This window comes from Pongo abelii, chromosome 7, assembly GCF_028885655.2.
Source record: "Pongo abelii isolate AG06213 chromosome 7, NHGRI_mPonAbe1-v2.0_pri, whole genome shotgun sequence".
Classification (NCBI taxonomy): Eukaryota; Metazoa; Chordata; class Mammalia; order Primates; family Hominidae; genus Pongo; species Pongo abelii.
In genome coordinates this window covers 5098441-5102563 of record NC_071992.2, presented here as the reverse complement: position 1 = coordinate 5102563, position 4123 = coordinate 5098441, and the positions used below count along the sequence as shown (strand labels likewise).

At 30.9% G+C, this 4123-nt stretch overlaps 1 pseudogene; it reads left to right on the top strand.

Moving 5' to 3' along the window:
• The first annotated feature begins 519 nt into the window (after positions 1-519).
• LOC100456977 (probable ribosome biogenesis protein RLP24) lies at positions 520-1014 on the top strand (annotated as a pseudogene).
• Positions 1015-4123: the final 3109 nt, after the last annotated feature.

The following is a 4123-nucleotide window of genomic DNA, read 5'->3' as shown; positions in this document are numbered from 1 at the left end:
TTCCATTTACAAAAAAAAAAATGTATCCTTCACATTCCTAGAATAGTCTTTGTTAGTGCAAGTGGCTTAGTGAAAGTTTAGTAAACATATTCCTAAATATTAAATATAGAGAGCATACCTTATAATAAGCAGCTACAAAGTGGAATGCATTTTTTCTTCTCTCTCATTTTGTTTTAATTCAGTCCATTCAGAATATTGGGCAGCCAAAGAGCAAGTAGGGATACTGTTTGTTCCAAGCACTGTCCGAGATGCTTAAGGCCCATGGGTGAATGAGTTCCACAGAGTCCTGCCCTGAGGAAACTGGTGTTCCAACCAGATAAAGAGACCTGAAACTTAAATAAACCCAAGACACCTGAAAATGATGAAGCATAGCTATTTATTTCAAAGAAATTTGTTCAATTCCCATTTCATGGGTGTCAAATAATATAAACTGTGTGTTTTAGAACCCTCTTTAAAAGTAGTAAGTTGACTTTCTCTCAAGCTTGGCATTTGGTTGGTGGGGACCCAGGCAGGTTCAACATGCTTATTGAGAAGTCTTATTTCTGTTCAGGGCCCATCTACCCTGGCCACGGCATGATGTTCATCTGCAACGATTGCAAGCTGTTCAGATTTTGTCAAGCTTAATGTCATAAAAACTTTAAAAAGAAGTGCAATCCTTGCAAAGTTGGTGGACCAAAGCATTTCGGAAAGCAGCTGGTAAAGATCTTACAGTGGATAATTCATTTGAATTTGAAAGACGTAGAATCTGAAAAACCTATCAAATACCAGCGAGAGCTATGGAATAAATCTATGGATGCAATGAAGAGAGTTGAAGAGATCAAACAAAAAAGCTAAGCTAAATTTATAATGAACAGATGGAAGAAAAATAAACAGCTATAGAAAGTTTAAGGTATCAAAGAAGTCAAGCAAAACATCCATCTTCTCCAAGTCCCTCTTGCAGGCAAAGGGTAGCAGGTGGAAGAGAAAATGGTACAGCAGTTACAAAAGGATGTGGAGATAGAAGATGCTTCTTAAAAATCTCTGTAACCAATTCTTTTATGTACATTTGAAAATGCCCTTTGGAGACTTGGAACTGGTAAATTATTAAATTTACCAGTTTACTAAACTTTCACTAAACCACTTGCACTAACAAAGACTATTCTAGGAATGTGAAGGATACATTTTTTTGTAAATGAAATGAGATAAGATCATCCAAAATGAAATTGCTACATGTCTACTATGGGAATAGATTCCATATTTTGAATTAGATGAAGTTTTGTTTATTTAAAAATAATCAAATTGTGTTTAGTCAGATGATTATGTTCTAATCTAAAGTAAAAAAAAATTATTTTTTACATAAGGTCACTTAAATGAAAAGTGATTAAAATATGTCTCTCCTACATTGCCATCTACAAAACATCAGATATTATGGATGTTAGGTTGCATTTCAGTGTTAAATCTTCACTGATAGATGTACTTACGTAAATCATAAAAATTCTACTTATAACTATAGAAATGAATTGTGGATGTAAAATGGTTATGTCATTTGGATAACGGCACTAGGCATCATTTGTATAACTAATGGCAAAAATTAATGGCTAGTGATGTATAAAATAAAATCTTCTTTGCAGTAAAATATTCCCTTTATTAATGTTGTAGAAGGGAGGATACAACAAGGAATTAACAATTTGTATGACAGCGTCAAATATTATTTTGATTTTAGTATTTCCTGTTTTGGTTTATTTGCAGCTTAGAAGAGCATAATGACATTGTTTGATGAAGCCTCATTATGCTAGACTGTTTTGACCTGGTTTGACCCTTCTGATAGGGAGTTGTGGATGTTGGGGTGAGAAGTGAATAATCTTTGCCTGGAGTGACATTACACTCTAGAATTTCCACTTTGGAGAATATTCAATTCTAACTTGTGATTTCTGGTGGAACCAACTTTATTTTTCCAGCCTAGCAATGATCTAGAAGCAGAGGAATCCCAGTCCTTTTTAAAAGTTATTATGTGGTTTTTATTTTAAAAAGCATCTGTTTTTAGAAAGCAGAATTTTTGGGTACAACATCTGTTCATTATTTGCACATAAAATCATTTAAAAAGTAAAACAAAAAACAAAAAACAAAAAACTAATAAGTTGAGGTGTTTGCAGTATTTACTGACACCCTTAAATAAATTATCTTAAAGTTCAAGAATCACATCAGACTTGTTCTGAGATTAAATCATAAAGAATTGAAAGGGGTATCATATTTTTATAAATTGATGTAATTTTTATTTGAACTTTGATTTTAATTTGAATAAATTTTTGTAATTTTCGTAGAGTGCATATGACAGAGAACCAATGCTTTAGATTTAAAAAAAAAACCTCTTTCCAAATATTCTGTTTAAGTCCCAAAATGAAACTTAAAATAGTATTAGCATAATTAATATTACTATAAGTACTGCACTTACTAAAACTAAATAAGTAGGACCAGTTAGTTAAAATGTTGAAGGCATTAAGTTAACTTCATCATGAAAATTAATGTGAAACCTGAAAAAAGAGCAAGATGATTGGTGAATAAGAACAGAGTGAAATATTTTATTGAGAAGAAATCTTGTAAGAAAAATGAAAGACAAAGACGCATTTTTTAAGTCACAAGAGAAATGTAGGCTGTATTCAACTCCAGAAAGCTTCCATTGCCACTATTTACAAATCAATTTCTCCTCATAACATACCAAATGCTGATGAAATCACAGAAATTTAAAATCTAAGTGTATGTTTAAAACCTCTTGGGAAGCAATTTCCTTTCTAGCCCATAATGCTCTAGTTAAATATGAATATCTATTTTTACTATTGCTAATAGCAGATATAAGTTCCATTTCCTTTGCTTTTTTTTCAACTTTTATAGCAGACCTGAAAGGTTGGAGACAAAACTTTATAAATTTTAAGTTTATTTCAAGTAAAAATGGTTCCTTTTAAATTTTACAGTCATTGATGGACTTTGAAAAGACGTGCTCCATCTCAACTTTTAGTTAGAATTCTGTTGAGGCCAGAAGTAGTTGGCTTTCTTCCTTTTCAGGATATCAAAACAGAAAAATCTAAAAAATGTGTGTTGACAATCTACTTTAAGATTTTGAAAGTCCATATATTAAAAATGTTTTTCGTACATAAAGTGAATTATTTTGCAATTATATATATTATACAATACATAATATAATATTGTATATAATACACATATGTATATGAAATAACTCTTATTTGGAGAAGAACAGTGCTTTACCATCTCCTGTTAAACTGATAGTCTATCTGTTCTCTTCTTATACTAAATGATGCCAAGCCACATCCTTACATAATAACCCAATAATATAGCAAGTACATCTACTATTGCGACCATTTCCCCGTGCCACCTCTATTTACAGTATGGGGGAGGCAAATGCCTTTCTTGGCTTGTTGTTGATTATTACCTGCCTTTTGAATGCTGGTGAGATTTCTCAAGTGTTCCTCACTACAAACGTGTCATCTTTCTGTGTTTTCATGGTGCTATTCAGAGCAGTACTTCTTGGCCACTTTGGAGTTCGTAAGGAGAAGGGATGGAATAAAGTTTTTTATTCAATTTTATAATGCCTATTTGAAAAACTGAAAATGAAACCGATTCTATACAAAATGACCATCTTAAAATCTTCTTGGCTAATAGAGATACTTGAAGGAGAGACTGTAATTTCTGCAGATCAATGACTATCAACTGGAGAAGACAGCCTTTGATTTTCATATTAATCACAAAGGTGTTCTTGGTTACAAGTAGGTGAAAAACACTGATTTGGATGCTCTGTGTTTTGATACTGTGATAAGAATTCCTCATTATTTATTTTTCAATATGAGAAAAACTACTTACCCTGACATTTTATATATATATGATATATTATATGTAAATATATATAATATGTAATATAATACTAAAATATCATATATTTTATATTATACATATAAAATGTCAGAGTAGGTAGTTTTTTGCATATTAAAAAAGAATTCTTATCACAGTATAATACATAATATATTATAACATATAAGATTATCTATTATATATTATAAATATAATATGCAAGTATAGTATATTTTATTATATATATATATACATATATATATGTTCACACACACACACACAT